Source organism: Notothenia rossii (genome assembly GCF_949606895.1).
Source record: "Notothenia rossii genome assembly, chromosome: 5".
NCBI classification, from domain to species: Eukaryota; Metazoa; Chordata; class Actinopteri; order Perciformes; family Nototheniidae; genus Notothenia; species Notothenia rossii.
The window spans coordinates 59,403,293-59,423,297 of NC_136903.1; positions in this window are offsets into that span (position 1 = coordinate 59,403,293).

Consider the following 20,005-nt stretch of genomic DNA (forward strand, 5'->3'; position numbering starts at 1 on the left):
GCTATTTCAACAGGCACAATGCCTTCAAAGAGATCGTGGGCAATGTCAGGAGGGTAGCCACTGATGACATTAAAATGAGAAAGCGCTTTAGTCAAAGGACAAGCTCTTTTAACTCCAAAACAGCTGCTGCCACTATCTAGGGCTGTTCTGACATGAGTGTCATGTATTTCTTTTGTTCTGAGGCTGAAAGTTCCTGCTCTAACCTCATTTGATGCAATGTCTGAAGCTGTTGCAGTACAAAAACGACAAAAATAGGTGCCTGAAAAATTCTCAACAAAACCCGCTAATCCATGAGCTCCTAAATTGTCTGCAGCAATAGTTTGAACTGTACCTTTGAGCGATGTTCCCAGTTGTGGGACAAAAATTCCATCAACTTCCAAAGACCTGAGATCACGTAGAAGTGGCTCTAAAACCTTGTCATAGCCATAGGTCTTAACATTGTCTGTTTTGCACAAAATAGCTAAGTAAATGGAGGACAAAGAGGAATGAGACCCTGGGGGTAGGTTACTCAGCACCCAGTACACAGCACAAAGTTTGTGGGTTTTACGGGAGGTGCCAAGAGGGTTACAGACCTCAAAGTCATCAACATACAAACCAATAGATACCCTTAACTCTTGACCTGACAATAAACTGTTTTGCTTACAATGCAGACCATCCCTGAAACACTTGTACACAATTTATTTTGCTGTCTCTGTTTCCCTTTGCGTTTTGTGACTACAAACTAACTTGTCCACAATATCTTTCCTATTCAACAGCACCTGTAGAGATTCAAGAATGGGGACATACTGGAAGGTTTTCTTCTCTTTAGCATCCAAAATACATTCAACTGGTTCAACAATATTAAAGTTTGCCTTGTAATACTGCTTACGTTGATATGTAGAACTCAAAGGACCACCCTTCTCTATGGCTTTATTTATAGGATTCCCAGTGCACAGAGAAGTGGTTATTTCCTCTATGATAGCTCTGTCAACCTGGAGTTTGTGCTTCTGAAAAATATCAACTAGAACGCCATCAGTGTGGGAACTCGAGAGAGAGCTAGTTAAGTTGTGAAGCTCTAGCAAAAAATCATTGATTGCTGTGCTTGGTACATGGGTTAAATGTTCCAACTTTAACAAAGCTGCTGCAAAAGTTTGTTCAATTACATTTGGAAGATCATTCGGGGCATAAACACTGCAATCTGGTTGTGCATCAGAGTATGCCTCACCTATTTCATCATCTGAAGTATTTTGCGCAGATTCCAGAGAAACAAAGGTGGTTGATGTCACAATTTCTGGTTTAAAATCTGTAATTGAATAATAAGTATGTTTTCTGCTCCAGTGGGATTTAAATGTTCCGTAGATATTTGTTTGAAAGTTGCAATCTAAAAACATGCAAGTTACAACCTCATTTTTGTTAAGGTGTGCATTAATGTGAGCCCAGTAATACCTTTCCGAGACAAGATCCTTACAAGGACATAACTGGCACCTAAATATACAGCTCTTGGATTGATGACTGGTTTTAGTCACATGAAATCTATTCAAATGAATTAAAAGCGCATTCCACGTTTTAAAAGTGCAGGGGCAGCTTACATATACACAAGGAAAACGATTATTATTCCCATAATATCTATGTTTCACTCGATATTGTTTTAATATTTGGGACCTACTTGGTAAAACTGAGGGGCAGGCCTTACAACGCCACATTCACAGCAACATTCTGGCAAACTTGCAGCACCATTCACTGCAAAAGACAAATGGAAACAAAGAAGGATTAATGTCTAATGAGAAAATTCTGACAAAAATGTAAGACAAGCTGTCAAAATGAAATAACAAACATCAATCAATAATAAAATGGGGAAGGTCTAAGTAACAGTAGTGACACAACTGTTTATAAAAAGCATTTCAAAAAGTATGACACATCACACAATGGCCAATCACACCGAGTGGGACAGGGTTAAACCAAAATACAATTGTATTCTCACCACATCAATTTGAGCCCACAGTAAAAGCGCCGACTCCAGACACGCACAGAGTTCGCGTTTCAATCTGCTGCAACAAAGAGCAACACAAAAAACACTTATACAATGCAAAACAGTATTTCTATAGACAAAAATTGTAAATACTCTACACATACGGGAAGTAGGGGTTCTGGAGGTGCTGCAGCACCCCCTGTTGGTGAATGGTGTACATTTTTTAATGGTTACTATTATGTTCATGTTACTGTTGAAATCTCTCCCCACTTTTGGCCTCACCCCCTAAGTAAAATGACTTCCCACGGCTATGACTCTACAGGTCAACAGATTATGTTATTTTGAGGGATGATGCCAATCTTTTTTATAGCAGATCAACAAATAGCCAATATACATGTCTGCATCTGAAAATGTAAATGACACCATTGCTCCCTTCAATGTACATGTATATATACGGCTGGGTACCTACCGAAATAATCTGGTACCAAGTAGTATCGACTTCTCAAGTCAAAGGATACCTATCCTTATCATAATAATCACTGCTACATGGGGCACTGGGAAAGTCAGATGATGTCAGTCTGCATAATAATTAACCATGTGCTGCATAATAATTAGCCATGTGCTTCTGGTAACTAGAGCATATAGCCTGTCTGTATCACCTAGAATGACGCACAAACATATATGCCCTAAAGCTGATGCACCGGACTGCTAACCATGCTAAGCCGTTAGCCCTTAAGTAGCCGTTAGCCCCGTTAGTACCTGTTAACTGTGTTCGTTATTCTCCCGACCAGGGGAGAAGCTTTAAAATAGGAGACTAAATGGAGTCTCTGTGAAAGTTCAATTGGGTACTTTAATTTAAAAAGGCGCGGGTTGGTCACAAGCATGATATTGTTCAGTCAGACAAACAGCTGTGATCTGGCTCTCCTCGATAGGGAAGAGAAGAGAATAGATCTCTCCTCCGGTGCTGTTTATATATCCTCTGCTGGCTCCTCCCCGCCAGCCGGCTCACCTCGTCTCCAATGTCCGTTATTGCATTTAAACAGAGGATAGGTTCTTTTCACATTCAATATATGCTTAACACGCCGTTTCTCCTCATATTCTCTTTCATCACTTTTCATTTAACACATTCTAAACGCTGTAATCAATACTCTAAACAATACTTCTCGGCTCGTTTGGTTTCCGGTCATTCCGGATGTTGTCACATGCTACTCTCGTCTGTAAACAATAATGTATTCAAATAAACTGTACCTTCATTTAATATTCAGCATGGTAGTACCTCGACATCTATAGTTGTAGTGTTAAATCAGTAGGCTTCGGTTTGCACCACTCCATATCATTTCGCTACTAAATTCACCTCTTTAGGAAATCGTATATTAGCCACATGCTAAATGCTAACCGGAGATGAAGGATTTTCAGAATAAAAGCTTAACTGCTTGTGCACAAGAATTTCTGGTTTTTCAGTATAAAAGAGCATTAAAACTGACGGCATGTTTAAACTACATTTCCCCATTAAAACATTGATTTTAATTTCTAACATACCCCAATCAGGTTTTAAGGGTAGCCTACTGGTATCATAATTCTGATAAACGATACCCACACTTCTAATCCTGTTATTTACAGATAAAATACATACTCACCACAGAACTTGAGCCACAGCAGAGGCACTACGGTCGTCTGACGGCAATCTACAGCAGCAATCTGCAGCAGCAACAACAGCATTGACATTAAAAAAGTATTGCCGTTTTTCCCTTGCTAAAATTTAGCATAACTTTGGAGCGTGGCTTGGTTAAAAAGTGAGCGCCCCAGCCTCTTAATTAAAAGACAGTAATGTAAACTCGTACTGCTCGTTGACCAAAGCTTTCGTTTGAAAGCTAACGTTAATCCTAATGCGACGTTAGCTAACAATGGCTAAATTAACAGATAGCATTAAGTAACTACGAACCAACACCTTGCGGCGGGCCCCACCCGCCATTTTCACAGAGGAAACGTAGCACATGGTAATTCAACAGCACGAGAGCAAATAACTTCATGACAGTTCATTAACTTATGTTGGTGACTTTCAATGCATTATATTACATATAGTTACGCATTAACTAATATTCCAATGTATTCCAACCATCCATACTTACCGATCCAAGCTGGGTAATGGCGGGACAGAGCTGCCTTCCTTGCTGCTGTCTTCTTCCACAAAGAAATGCATTGCGCGATTTCGCGGGGTATATTGCGGTGGAATTGATACATTTATTTGATTGACTCATTTTATCCCAACATGACCTAAACAAGTTCATGTACTCTCTCCACATAAAATGTAGATTCTACTCAATACTATTACATTTTGCTTCGGAACATGAGGCAATTGTATAACATTCACACAATAGGCTTGGATAAATCCAACAGATGGCCAGTCCCCCTTTTTTCAGTGTACTGTAAGTTAAGAAATCATTCCAATATGTACATCTTCTGATGTAACAACAATAACATTATAAATAGTAACATAGCTGAACATGGTATTGCACATTTAGCTTTGAGTGTTACTGACCTGAGATGTTTTTATTAAATGAATTAAGGTGACTGAGGCTTTTTAACATACAGGGATGCAAACTCATCAGGTATGAAAAAGATGACAAGGATCCGAGCCCCCGGCTCCCCCACCCCACGGAATATCGGCTTTAAAATGAGGAATAACAGAGGATATTAGCAGAACAACTAAAGCAGCAGTGTTAATAATAACAGAATCGCCAAAGAGTCACATCTAATAGAAATATATAAAAGCATTTATTTTAAATTGTGTAGCAGTCAGTTTATAATTTTGGCAGCACTGTTGAGCATTTTGAAATGTATTTTCATGCCTCTGTGCAAGGCTTAGTCTTTCTATCTTTATAGCCACATGGTGTAAAGTAACTAAGTTCATAAACTCAACAAGTACTATACTTGGGCACAATTTTGAGATACTTGTACTTTATTTAAGTATTTCAATGTTTTGCTACTTTGTTCTTCTACCCCACTACAGTTCAGAGGTACATGGTGTGCTTCTGCTCCACTACATGTATTTAATACCTTTAGTTACTTTACAGAGGTGGATGAATGATGTGAAATATAATCAAGTGTTAAATCAGACTTTAGTTCCACCTGGAGTAAATCCACAAGCTACCCTGCAGTATACAAAGTCATTCAAACTAGCTGCACCTTTACCAGCTTTGAGAACACTTTCATGATCAATCATAATAAAACATATCATATCTATTATTCTGAAATGGTCCAATCTGCACAATGACTACTTTTACTGTCGCTACTTTCACTATATTTTGATGAGAATACTTTTCTACTTTTACTTGAGGAACATTTTGAATGCAGGACCTTTACTGTAACAGAGTATTCCTACACTCTGGTACTTCTACTTTTACTCTAGTACAAGATCTGAGTACTTCTACTTTTACTCAAGTACAAGATCTGAGTACTTCTCCTTTTACTCAAGTACAAGATCTATGTGCTTCTACTTTTACTCAAGTACAAGATCTGAGTAGCCTACTTCTACTTTTACTCAAGTACAATATATATATATACTTATACCACCTCTGTTTATAGCCTATGAAAAAAACTATTAGAAATAGAAGGCTAAAGCTAACGTTAGAAGATAGTGACAATGTATGCTAGCTAGCTAGCTCAACGATTCCTTAAATAATATTGCCACAGAAAAACTTTTCAGTTCACATCACGCTCTGCCGCTCCAACAGGGAGCTCTGCTCTGAACACCTGAACGGCCCGTTCTAACAGCTGTTCACCAGCGGTCCAGTCTGTGCCACAGTGACTCCAGACGCACAGTTAATATTAACGAACGCACCCGTAGGTAATGTAGCTGCTGAAGCTAGACCATCATCTCGGAGGAGCAGAGCCGACAGGCAGGAAGACTCGAGCACACAGCTCGCACTTCATTATAATATATATAAAAAAGAACACCATGCGTGTCATGATGGCACATAACAGCTCACGGCCGCAGATTACTCCGGGTCCCAGACCCCCCCATACCCCAAAAATATTTTTATTGCAGATCTACATGAATCACACAAACGACCTATTTTTGGAACCACACACACCTCTACACACACATGACGGGTGTTATTTTCCCCATAAGGAACAAGTCGCTGAAAATTATCCCGCTTATTACATGGCCACATTCTCAACAAAGTAACGACATGACTCCCAATATTAATTTAAATGCTTTTATGGATTTAGAAAATGTTTTTATTGATTTAAAAAATAGTTGTATTGATTTAAAAAATAGTTGTATGTATTGATTTAAATTGACATGCATCCGCTAAGAAAAATAGTCCGTTGTTACCGTTTTTTAAACAGTCTGAATGAAACGGCAGCTCTCAGCTGTGTATTTACACAACTAATGGCCCATCAACCACAGCTCTCTCCCCCCCTCCCCCCCTGATCTTTCTTCTCCAGCAGCTAAATTAACTGTAGGTTACTCTGAGTGACAAGCTTACAGTTAGACACAACATTGTCATTGCAAGTTGACTTTATGTTCAACTGCTAAATTCGTTACTGATAAAAAAAGGGCTTCTACTGTACCTAATTACCTTAACACTAGAACCGCCAGAGGTTTTTGTATAGGCCTACCTAAACCTGTCAAATCCCGCTATTAGAATGCAATTTTTAACAACATAGGGTGCTACATAACACACTTTCAGGAAAAGTCACGGACTGGGAGACTTTAATATTTTATTGAAAAAAAGTTACATTGCACACACACAACACACATCACACAAATTGACCCGATTGGCGGTTCTAGTGTTAAATAAACTTACTAATTAATTAAACCAGTTCAATACGCATTATTCTTATTCTTATCATTCTTTATGAGCGCTGAAGTAGTCTTAAATTCAGATCTGTTTTTTAAATGAAATCTGACGGCAGGCAGTTAGCTATGATAAATGCGCCACACCTAATCTGGCCATTCAGCCACAGAAGTCCCTCTATACAAATCAAACTGTAGACGGTGTGAAAGCACCTATTGTTTTAAATAATGGTCGGAATGTGACCTGTGAGCCTTCTGAATTACCGTGGGACAGCACATTCTAAACTAAAATGTTCAATCAATAAAGTAACATCTTATCTTATCTTAATAATATCTTCATATTAATAATAATAATAATACATCATACAGTATGTGTCCGAAAGGGAGCAGGAGGAAGCAAACACAAAAATATACAAAAAATATACTGCATATTAAAGCAAACGATTGTAAAGGTAAAAGTATGAGCATAACAAATAAAGAAGTGTAATGTAAACATTTACATTATAATTATGATTATTTAATATATAAAGACTATATATTATTGAATTACAAGATTAGATATACTTTAGTTGATCTAAAATATTGATGTGTTCAAATGCTCTTCAAAACACAACTGAAAGTCCATGAAACTTGTCTTTCTGTATTTGTGAATGAAGCGCCATCTCCTGGTTAAAACCTGAAATTGAAAATCTGGCAACGCCCTCTTAGAAAATAATGGGAGGGCTTAACATTCCTCTGTACTGGTTTTAGGCAGGTCGTAGGCAGGAAGCTGTAAGCTGGAGTCTGAAATTCAGTGCTACATCTGTAGTTTGAGAGAAAAAAATATAAATGTCCAGATGCGATTGAAAAGTAAGATAGTTTATTTCCAAAAAAGGCAAAAATAAATAAACGTTTTTAAACAAACTATTTGACTGATATTTCCATGTTAAAGCACAATAAAGAACCAAGCTGTGACGCTCCCAACCAGCAAGGTCTAAAAATTGTTTGCTTCAGTCAGCCACACCAGTAGGCTGCAGCACCTCTCCTTTTATGCTGCAGCATCTCGACCTGCAGAGTAACGCACTCAAATAATAAATAAATAATATACACCACAGAATCTCAGGTTACACTCTAAAAAGATAAAATACTATAATCTAAGGAAACGGCTCCTACATAATGCGTATAAATGGTGAATTACTGAGTTTAGGTACTTTAATAACGTTTTAATGAAGTTGACTACAGTATATTCATATTTTTCAGTGCTTTCATGTCAATTCGACGAACATAAAGATAAATGATCGTGGTGAAGATGATGATTGAATTAAGATTAAAAATCGGTAGTGAGAGCTGCTGAATTTCCTCCCGTCGGATGTGATATAAAAACAAATCGATAATTTTTGTTGTTGTAAACTCAAGTGGATGAAACTACATGTATTAGTGCTTTCCAGTAGCGTGGTGTGGGAAAAAAATTAGGGGAAGCCAATAATATGTCCTTTCTTTTGGGGTGGGGGGGTGTGGTGGTCAATGTAATAACGTAACCAGATGAGTGATTACAGCGCACGGTATCATTTTACACACATTTGTATCATACAGATGCAGGACTTACACACGCCTGTTATCTGACCGACAGGTCCGCACGCACTCTCCAACCGAAACTCTAATAAGCATTTATTCACAAACTAGAGACCGTTTTACGTCCGATTCGCTCCTTTGTTCCTCGCTGTACAAAGCCAGTTTGGGCATTGGCCTGTCATCAGATTGTATTTGTTGTTGCTGCTGCAGCGGAAGTTTAGTACAATTATTTTTGATTAAATACTCCAAATCTCCACCCTCCATAATTGCACTTGCTTCAGTTGCTTGCTACTTTCTAACGACGGTGAGAGTGGTGCAGTGACGCTATCTATCTTCTATCGATTAGATTTATGATTAGAAAATTATAAAAGTAGGGTAGACATGTGGATATTATCCGACTGAACAAAACGTGAATTTACCTAACAGGTTCGAATTCCACTGACCTTTTTTCGAGCTATTTTCCAAAATCCTATGGAGAAATCCCATTGCTGTTTTGTCGAGGGAAACCGAGCGCAGCTTACTTCCGCTTTTTGGGACGCGTCACTGCACTACTAAGTTGATGCGATTTGATTGGATTGTGAGGCAAGGGAAGCCAGTCGCCTCTGGCTTCCCTTGGCATGGCCCTGACCAATCACAGGTTGGCAGGGGCATGACATGAGCCTCATCTGATTGGTCAATCCCTCCTTTTTTTCACCAAGGGAAGCAAATTTCGGCTGGCCTCCTCTCGCAACAGAGAGTGCAATCTACTGTTTCACCATAACATCTAGAGTGGCGCTGTTTCACTCTTTGTAAAATACTCAATGAGAATGGGGGAGAGACGGGCCGGCAGCAACACACAACAAAGAATTTCTGAAACTAAACAAAGTGTTTTTATTTATTTATTAAAATTATAACTACAATCCGAAAAAACAGGGGAAGCCTGGCTTCCCTTGGCATCCAGGAGAAAACGCCACTGGTGCTTTCATGTCAATTCGGCGAACATATGATACATTAAATCAGGGGTGGGGAACCTCCGGCCCCCGGGCCGTATACGGCCCGTGAGACCATTTGGTACGGCTGTCGAGGTAATTTACAAACAAGCAAAAAAAAATAGAAATTAAGAAATCTAGACCGCAAAAAAATTAAACAAGCGAGTGCCTGTTTTTCCTGGCCAAGGTCAGGGTCCTTGAACACAACATGAGCCTAACGTGTCATCACGTGGTATATGTCTCGTCTGACAGGGTGCAATTCTAACAGAGAGCACCATATCGTGCTCCGGGGCCCTTCCTCATTTCTCTAACTCCCCTCCTCGACTCCTATCCTCGAGACTTAGTCTCGCTCACAGGAGATGCGAGCGGAGGAGCCGAGGAGGGGAACCAAGGAGAGAGGAGGGGAAGCAGCAGGCGGTTAGAGAAATTAAAACTCCTCTCCTCTGAGCGGTCATTTTAAAGAGACGTCCATTAATGATGACAGGAGGCACAGCAGCCCTCTGTCTGATGGACAGATGTGTTCATGATGACTTATATATTTACTTTGATTCATTCACAGTGCGGTATAATGAGACAATAACAGGCTACAGATGTGGACATATACACACACATATATATACTGTATATATATAAATATATACAATTTCAGAATCAAACAGAGCACTCTCATAATAACGTAACACTATCAGAGACTGGATATATCCCCCCCCCCAGCCCAAAAGTTTTATTTACAAGTATTAAAAGTAAGCAGAGGACACCAAACCAACTGAGACCTGTCTATCAGCTGCATCACACTGTACCGCACACACACCTACACTGTACCACACACACCTACACATTGTACCACACACACGCACCTACAGCTAACAGCCGTTGTGTATTTTATTATTATTTACTAAATAGTTTTAGAAAAATATTGACTCTTTGTTTGTAGATATCTACTAAACTAAAGCAAATAAAGAGAGTTGGCCTGTTATACTGAGTGATATATATTATACACACTGCTCTGCTTTCTGCACGGACCTCACATGTTCTCACTGTAAACATCGCGTCGCGATGAGAGCAGTTAATAAATAATATCCAGGGGATGCATGCAGAGCTGTCATTGGCTGAGATAAGTCCGGCCGTGCGTCACAACTGTTTGAAACATCTCTGTTCCCGGAAATGCATCCACGAAGGAGCCGTTGAGGACCATGGGGACGTCAACATCTGCCTCCAGTGGGGCGTCAACATCTGCCTCCAGTGGGACAGCAACATCTTCTCATCATGAAGATGACATGTCAACCCCTACCTCCAGCAGCACTACCACGTCTAAAAAAGGTTTGATCACATCAGACGACCCTGTACAATGGCCAAATGTCCTAAATGATAGTGAGGTGTCAACATCTGCCTCCAGTGAGGCGTCAATATCTACCTTGAGTGGGGCGTCAACATCTGCCTCCAGTGGGGCTTCAACATCTACCTTGAGTGAGGTGTCAACATCTTCCTCCAGTGGGGTGTCAATATCTACCTTGAGTGGGGCGTCAACATCTGCCTCCAGTGGGGTGTCAACATATGCCTCCAGTGAGGCGTCAATATCTGCCTCCAGTGGGGCGTCAACATCTGCCTCCAGTGAGGCGTCAACATCTGCCTCCAGCGGGGCCTCAACATCTGCCTCCAGTGGGGTGTCAACATCTGCCTCCAGTGGGGCGTCAATATCTACCTTGAGTGGGGCGTCAACATCTGCCTCCAGTGAGGCGTCAACATCTGCCTCCAGTGGGGTGTCAACATCTTCCTCCAGTGGGGTGTCAACATCTGCCTCCAGTGGGGTGTCAATATCTACCTTGAGTGGGGCGTCAACATCTGCCTCCAGTGGGGTATCAACATCTGCCTCGAGTGAGGCGTCAACATATGCCTCCAGTGGGGCCTCAACATCTGCCTCCAGTGAGGCGTCAACATCTGCCTCCAGTGGGGCCTCAACATCTGCCTCCAGTGAGGCGTCAACATCTGTCTCCAGTGAGGCGTCAACATCTGCCTCCAGTGGGGCCTCAACATCTGCCTCCAGTGGGGTGTCAACATCTGCCTCCAGTGGGGTGTCAACATCTGCCTCCAGTGAGGCTTCAATATCTGCCTTGAGTGGGGCGTCAACATCTGCCTCCAGTGGGGAGTCAACATCTGCCTCCAGTGGGGCGTCAACATCTGCCTCCAGTGGGGTGTCAACATCTGCCTCCAGTGAGGCGTCAACATCTGCCTACAGTGGGGCCTCAACATCTGCCTCCAGTGGGGACGTCAACATCTGCCTCCAGTGGGGCGTCAACATCTGCCTCCAGTCGGACAGCATCATCTTCTCATCATGAAGATGACACGTCAACCCCTACCTCCAGCAGCACTACCACGACTACAAAAGGTTTGATCACATCAGACGACCCTGCACAATGGCCAAATGTTCTAAATGATAGTGAAAAGTGTGCACTAGTAACAAGAGGACCAATACAAGAAACAGATATAGTCTTTCCGCAGAATACTGAAAAAACTTCACCACGTAGATTAACAAAGGAAAAGTATTCTGGTTTTAATTGTTCTTTATTTATATGTGTGATTTATTCGTTTTTGTATGTCTTTTATATTCATATTACTAACTAATAACTAAGTTTGAAAATAACATAAATGCGAAGTTGTTAAATAAAAAACTGTTTACATTTAGCAATTTCTTTGTTGGTGTCAGATTATTTATAACACAATGCTGATGAAAGCTGGTTCGAGGGGCCCCCAGTGAATTTTTGCCAAGGGCCCCAACAGACCCTAGAATCGGCCCTGGTTGTGTCTTTAGTTGTAAGCCAAGTGGCGATCTGTTCATCTGTCATACTGATCATACAGTCAATAACTGTGTTGTTATTAGCATCTGGTTAGCTAGCTATGCTAACGAATACAATACGTTTTTTCTCCAACCAGTGACGTAAAGGCACATCTTTATATGATCATAGTTATAAAAAAATAAGAGAATAAAGTAAACACTTATAAAATACAGTGACAATGACAGTAAAAAAAAGTTGTTATTAATAAACACGAATACAGTTTAAAAGGGGAGTGATTTGTAAAATATCCATAAAGAAAGATAAATCTGATTACAGTTCCGTTTCATATGGATGTTGAGAGAAGTATCCATAGATCTCCTGATCTCCTCCTCTCAAAGTGCACCAGATTGATGTTTTTAACTTCAACATTTAAAAACAAATCTTCCCGGGGGAGCATGCCCCCTGGACCCCCCTAAAGGAGGTTAGGTCCCCCCCCCACTTAAATCATGTCCACATGGATAGGAAACTAAATACATTTGCACACATCTTATGTCCATATCTTTCTGTTGTGTTGGTCATGCCACAACCGTGCATGAATACGTGAGTCATGGTAAGATATCTGGACTAAGAGGTTGCTTTTTCTTTGCACAGCATGAAAGAAAGGCGAAATTAATGGGCTGTGAGTTTAGTATTTTTAAGCAGAGGTCAATAATTTGTATGGCCCTCGGAGGATATTGAAAAAATTGAAATGGCCCTTGAGAGGAAAAAGGTTCCCCATCCCTGCATTAAATGATCGTGAGGATGATGATTTAAAAATCGTTTGTTTGAGCCGGTCTGCATTTCCTGATGAAAAAACAAACCGATGCTTTTTGTAGTTGTGAGGGAATAATTCTGTCTTTACTCCTAAATATTTAACCTTTCTGTGTGTTGACGTTTACGACCAACCCTAAGTCTGTTATCTGTCTTAAGGAATGGGAAGTCTCAGCTATTGTTGACATTACCAGTTTTATGACCGGTCAACTCTCGTTCACAGAGCCTAAGAGTCAGATAAGTGATTCAGTGTCTCCAGGTGTTAACGCCCCAATATGTTGTTTACTCTCTGTAAACTAGTTAAAAGGTCTATCGAGAGAGAGGCTGATCAGAATTGACATGCAGTCAGAACCTTTTGCTGCTGTGACTTGTGATATGAATTCTCCGGCCGTTTGACTTGTAATAAACATCATTGTTTGACATCAAAGCTCCAACTCTCCTCGTGTCTCTCTGAGTCCTGACTCTCCATTGCTGCAGAAGTTTCCCTTACAGTAGTTGTAGTACACCAAAATGGATTAAACGTGGTTTTTTTACCACAATGTTGGGGAAATTAATGGATAAAATGCACGGATTATTATTAATTCCCACTCCAATCGGGACACTAGGTCCACCGTTTCAGCGAGGCTCCCCCCGTTGACAGTTTACGTGGGCTGGGCTGGGTGCAGTGGCGGACTGGCCATCGGGACGAATCCCGATGGGCCGGTACCGAAGTGGGCCGGTCTGATAAGTCACTAGCACAACCCCCACTCCCCCCGTTGACAATTTACTAGCGGTACGGAGGTGGGCCGGTCGAGAGTCCCGGGATGATTTTTAGTCCCAGTCCACCACTGGCTACATGACCGTATTATCGGCCATATTAACGCACCTAATTCCTAAACTTCTAACAGATACAACATAAACCGATCCTTCAGCCTCATATGAGCTCTCAGACACGTTCAAAATTAAACTGTCTGAGCTGTCTGAGCTTGCTGCTGTGTGCGTCATCATGCGTTTACATGCAGATGCTGGGATCCTGAACGGTCAATACACTCTCACTCCATAATCGTCCAGGAGCGACGTTTGGTCAGGGTCCCGTGGCGTGCAGTTGTGACGCTCCTAGGCTCCTTCAGCTTCATAAAGGGACGCAAATAGCTTTCAACTGATTGCAATGTATTCCCATCTGCTGCGGGATTTGACGCTCATGGAAGCACGGCATTCGTTTGTGTTGGCTGCCCTTAAAGGCAATGTGAGCGTCCAGGGGCGGATCTAGAAAAATATTCATGGGGTGGCAAGAGGGTGGCAGGAGAATTTCAGCGGTGGCATCACCTGGCAGAAGTATATGCTGATTTAATCGCAGTCATATCAATCAATGTTAACTTGGAAAGCCACAATATTGATATTTTAACTCAATATCATTAGGTGACATTATTGTGGCCCATCAGTAAAGCCATAAATATAAATATATAAGGTGGCAGACATAATTTAATGAATTTTAACTGAATTAGTTGGTTTCACTCTTAGACCAGCAGGGGTACCAAATCTATGCAGACTGCTGCAATAAGTACATGAATTAACTGTCTCATCGATGTGTGTCTGTATGAATATGATAATATCAACAATCATATTATTCCTATCACCTGTCAATCACTGTTATGATTCACATATTCATTGTTATTATTAAATAAATTATATGTTTTGGAGGACAAATAATTACTATCATAAAAGAACAGTTCAGCGCCCCACAACTTAATTGCATACACTTACAACCTTGACTTTACATCAGAAAGAACAAACATTAAAGAAGTGACTAACTGCATCAATTAGGGTTAAAACAAATTGTATTCAGCTAAAACATATACATCGCTGCAGTTATTATCCAGTGGAAAGTCCTTACCTACTGGCCTAGTTAAATCAAAGTGGTTATTGGGAGTATTGTTGTTGGATAATCTATGGTAGGGCTAACCCATACAGTGGTGTGGCTCAAGTCAGTATTTGCAATGTAATTACATACACACTATTATTGCCCCCCTTGACAGTGAAACGCCACGCATGAGGTTTAGATTATTTCTCAATCCAAATAGAACTGTATGAAATAAAAAGGCACATTTGTCTTGTAGTAAATAAAAAGGGCGACCTGGAGCCAATCCTGCAATTTCCCCACAAGTGAAAGAGTTGACATGCTGAAAACCCAACCCCTGCAGGGGGGTCTGGGGGGATTCTCCCCATGGAGATTTTTTGAAATACTAACATAAAATACACATTCTGGTACTCTCTTGAGAAGAAAAATAAATAAATCTATTACTACACGACATATTCAGGGTATATGCAGGAATCCTGAGGTCAAATTTAATACCTTTTAAGACCTTTTTTAAGACCCTTTCCATACATTTTAAGACCTCATCGCAACTTTGAGTTCTAACCGGTTACATTGGCGACAGACTTTACCTCACATTTACTATATTGATTGTAAGATAGCACAACTAAACAGAGTGCAGACAGACTACTGAAGCCTCCTTTCCACATGAACTTCAACCTCTCTGTGAAGGTCAGGTTTAATGCAGTATGCTGCTTTGTTGTTTCTGTAGACTCTGTGCTCTTTCATTCCAGTAAAACTCCTCAGAAAACATTAGAAACCAGTATTTGACCAATAAACAAAACAATTGACAAAACTTTGAACTATGAAATAAATTAAACTTTGGTGAGCTTCAGCGGGGTAATGCCATGTAGGAGCTCCCTCACAAATACCCAGGGGTTAAATTGGGCTGGGGCTGTCCGGGGCTAAGCCCTGGCACATAGGACGATGCTCTGACGTCATCACCCTCACACATTTGTCGTATGTTTACAAAAAAGGATATATATGTTAAGACTTTTCTCGTTCTTAATATAGACTATATTTAGGGTCAATATGTGTTGACTTTACTTTTTAAAATAGCAGATCTCTGTGACCGGATATAGTTTGGCTTGGACCCCGGCCCCACGAGGACGCATACGGTAAAACGCATACGCAAGCGCAAAAAAGTCTTCCGTTCACACGCATTCGATTCATTAATGTGTCCGTTCACACTAGACCGCTGGAAATGCTGGAAACGCTGTAGTACATATGCCAGGCCTGTAAGTGGCGCTGCTCCCACCACAAAATACACCAAAAGCAGCGAAGAAGACCCCCGAGCATGGTTGCCATGGTTGCCCTTCTGTTTATTCTCCGCGGTGGACGGCGTGTTCTCCTGCTGTATATCTCTCAGGTAGTCCACCAGCAGATGAAAAACACCCGCCTCTTCCAAGGAACGAGGGGACCGTGCGGCAGAGTTTCCGTTAAAAAAATGTTCCGCCGGTCAACATGTCCGTTTAAATCTTTCGTACAAAATTAGAAAAGTGCCGGTCAGAGGTCTTCTTTGTTATTTATTGAGCTTTAAAACAAATTGATAACGACTCTGTTCTCTGTATAATAATATTTAATAAACAGTGCCTGCCTCTCTTTTCCTCCCCCTCTTCTGACAGGCCAGCAGCAGCAGGAGACGTGGGGAGAGGGAGGCGGGGCTATTTCATCGTTATCAGAAAATGATCATATAGGGCTTACACACGGAGCCTTTGGACCCCCCAGAGCGTTGCGTATGCTGGTCTACCCACCTTGGGACCTGGGAACCGTTATCTTTACCGTAGTCGTTTAGTTCCCCCCCCCCCCCTCCCCCACAGAGCGTAGCAAGGCAACGAAACTTAAAATAAGAAGCAGCATTGTACGGCGCGCTATGCATGGGGCCGCCTTGAGGGGGTTTCCCGACATATCGTTTCTGTAAATTAAAGGGTGTTTCATGTTGTTGTTGCTGTGGGACTTCTTAATACCTTGGAAAATGCCGTTTAATACTTTTTAATACTTTTTAATAGCCTTAATTTTCGCTAAATTGATTTATCAACTTTTAATACTTTTTAAGACCCCGCGGACACCCTGATATTTAAAAAAATGAATGCCATTTTAGTTTTTTGTTACTTTGTTCTGAAAGCTGAACCTGCTGCTCCTCACAGAGAGGAGAGGGAAGAGGCTGTGTGAATGACTTTACTTTGTGGATAAGGGTGGATAGCCCCCATTGTTCTGTGTGTCAAAATGAAAGACAGCCCACACACCTATCAATCATCGAACCGTGGGGTTTTCCTTCATTACGTGTTGATTTCTATCAACACGTAATGTTGTATGGATGTATATAGAGATGTACTACAGCAAAAGTATTCTCCGTCGGGACTTCCTTCAACAACACCACGCCGTTATCTTGATTCTGATTGGCCAGAAGACATTATCAAAGATGTTCTATTGAGAAGACGATCACTACGTGACAAAAGTTTTCAAAACCGTTTCTAGTCTTCGGTATTTCCAGACAAGTGGCTACTGAAATCAATCTTACTAACTGCTGTCTGTGCAATTTACTCCGCGCGAGTTGGCAGACTTTATTTAGCTTACTTTAACATCATTGTTCATGGTGGGGCTAAGTCATTTCTTGGTATGGCTGTAGCCTACCCCAGCCATACCCTGACCGCAAATACCTCATTCCTTCTGTCTAGTTGGATCCGAAATGCTTCTCGTTTTGCGCTGTCCTCCCGTTCAAATGAAATCGCCGCCAATCACATTTCCAAGCTCGCGCCAGGGGGGGGGGGGGGGTTACGAGGCTCGCGTCTTGTGCTACATTCACTTGCACTTGGACATTAGAGATTTTCTCTCATAAATGTCCGATGAGCCACAACTTTTCTTTCAAAACAAAGCTGCCAACTGGGGTGGCAAGTCATTTTTCAGAGGTGGCAGCTGCCTAGGACCCAGCTGTGGACTGCTTGCTACTGTTCGTCGCTGAGACAGAGTGCGTTTATTTGTTTTGGTGAGGTTTAGCAGTTTCAGTTAGCCTGTTAGCATTAGCGTCACGTTGGAACAATGGCATCCAGCATCCCACCTCCGGAGCCTTATGAAGATGGCGGGGGACATCCATGGCAACTGGGCGAGCTTTCGAGCAGAATTTGAGGATTATCTGCTTGCGACCGGGCTCAGCGAGAAAGAAAAGCCGGTACAAGCAGCTGCGCTCAGGAGGCTAATGGGGAACGACTGCCGCCATGTTTACAAACACAACCTGGGACTCACCGCGGACCAACAAAAGGATGCGGGTGCTATACTAGTGGCACTGGAGCAATACTTCACACCCGCAAAGAACGTAATCTTTGAGAGGTACGTTTTTGGCAACCTTAAACAAGAGGATGGAGAGCTTTTGGATGCGTTTGCTACCAGGCTGAGGGAAAAGGCTGCCTCTTGTGAATATGGAGCTATAAAAGATGAACTCATAAGGGACAGGCTTGTTCTCGGGATAACTGACGAGGGTGCTAGACGTCGTTTACTAAGGGAAAAGGACCTTAAATTGGACGAGGCCATTACAATTTGCCGTGCAGCCGAGGTCATGGACAGCAAGTTAAAAACCATGTCACTGGGCAGCTCTGGACCTGGGGACAGCATTAATGCCACACAAGGACAGCGATATGGACGGAGGTCTGCCAGCAGGCCATCCGAGTCCACCAACACATCTGCACTCCCACAGAGCATGAGAGACGCTGGCGAATGCAAGTACTGTGGCACACGGCACAAGCGTGGGCGGGACCTGTGCCCTGCTTTTGGTAAATCGTGCCGCTCGTGTGGAACTGCTAACCATTTTGCAAAAGTATGGATGAAAAGAGGCCAGCAGGCACGCCAGTTGAATGCTGTGGATGACCCGTTGCCAGGGGAACTGGAGGACAGCGATGAGAGAGACGTGTACACAGCGGAGAGCGTGGGGGCTGTGAACACTCAAGGTAAAAAGTGGTTTGTCAACCTGCCACTGCAAAGTGGGGTTCAGAGGTGCCAGCTCGACTCTGGAGCCACTTGCAATGTGATGAGCATCAAGGACAAGACGAGACTGGCGCCTAGAACGCCTCTTCTGAAGAGTCTCACCAGATTAAAACTATACAACAGTGAGTGGATGAGCTCATTAGGTGTGTACAGCACACAATGCGTCATTAGGGGTAAGACGCACAGACTGGACTTTGAGATTGTGCATACTGGCCAGAGGCCCTTGCTTTCGGGTGAGACATGTGAGAGACTTGGTTTGATACGCTTCACCATTCCTGAGGAGCTGAATAAGGTGGAGCACTGCAGGAAGGGAGACCTGACCAAGGAGTGTCTTGTCAGCAACTACCATGACGTGTTCACAAGCCCTGTTGAGTCTCTGCCCGGTGATATTCACTTTGAGCTGGACAGCACTGTGGCACGGGTGCAGTGTGCTCCCAGGAACGTTCCAGTGGCCCTCAAGGCAGCTGTTAAGGCTCAGCTTGATCGATATGAAGAGGAGGGACACTTGACCACAGTCACTCAATCCACGGACTGGATTAGCAATCTAGTCATAGTGAAAAAGCCAGACGAATTGAGACTATGCATTGACCCGAAGCCTCTCAACCGTGCTCTGAAATGGTCCCACTACCTTATGCCCACTTTAGATGACGTGTTGTATAAGCTGCCGAAGGCACGTATATTCATCCTGGTGGATGCACTTGATGCATTCCTGCAGTGCCGCTTGGATGAAGAAAGCAGCCTGATGACAACATTCTGGACACCGTGGGGTAGGAAACGCTGGCTGAAACTCCCTTTCGGTGTGTCAGTTGCCCCGGAGCTTTATCAAAGGAAACAGCATGAGCTGCTGGCCGGCTTGACAAGGATTGAGCCCATAGCCGATGACATCCTTATAGTCGGCTGTGGGGACACAGAGGATGAGGCCAATCGCGACCATGACACAAACCTCATCGCTCTGATGGACAGATGCAGGGAAGTAAAGCTGAGACTGGGCCTGAAAAAGCTGCAGTTCCGAGTGAAGGAAGTCCGCTTCCACGGCCATATACTGTCCGCGGAGGGCCTCAAGGCTGACCCTGACAAAGTCAGGGCGGTTCTGGACAAGCCAAATCCCACAGATGCAAAAGGGGTCCAGCGGTGTGTCGGATTTGTGAACTATCTATCTAGATTCATGCCACGCTCGTCAGCGGTATGTGAGCCGTAGAGGAGACTGCTGGACAAGGATGTGATGTGGCACTGGCTGCCCAAACATGATGCCGCCATGAAGGAAATCAAGGCACTGGTCACGGCGGTGCCAGTCCTAAGGTACTATGACGTCTGCAAGCC